Raw genomic sequence first — 421 nt, 5'->3', positions numbered from 1 at the left:
GGGAGCAAGCTGTGACACGTGGGTGCGGGAGACCCTCCCCACCACCATGAGAGGACCGCGTGAGACCTGGCCAGAGCCCCAAAGGCAGTGGCAGGTCTGCCAGCTAGACTTAAAATATTTTTTGAGACACAATTGATATATAATGTTGTGTAAGTTTAAGGTATATAAAGTATTGATTTGATATATTTATATATTGCGAAATGGTTGTACTTTAGCATTGGCTAACACCTCTATCTTATCATATAGTTATTATTTTTGTGTGTGGTGATAACAGTGAAGATCCCCTGTCAGGAATTTTGAAGTTTATAATACAGTATTGCTGACCATAATCACTACATGTTGCATTAGCTCTCCAGGACTTATTTATCTACTAGTTGCAAGTTTGTACCCTTAAACCTTACCTCCTATTTCCCACACATTC

This window comes from Pteropus vampyrus, unplaced genomic scaffold (genome assembly GCF_000151845.1).
Source record: "Pteropus vampyrus isolate Shadow unplaced genomic scaffold, Pvam_2.0 Scaffold745, whole genome shotgun sequence".
NCBI lineage: Eukaryota > Metazoa > Chordata > Mammalia > Chiroptera > Pteropodidae > Pteropus > Pteropus vampyrus.
This window is presented reverse-complemented; position numbering follows the sequence as displayed.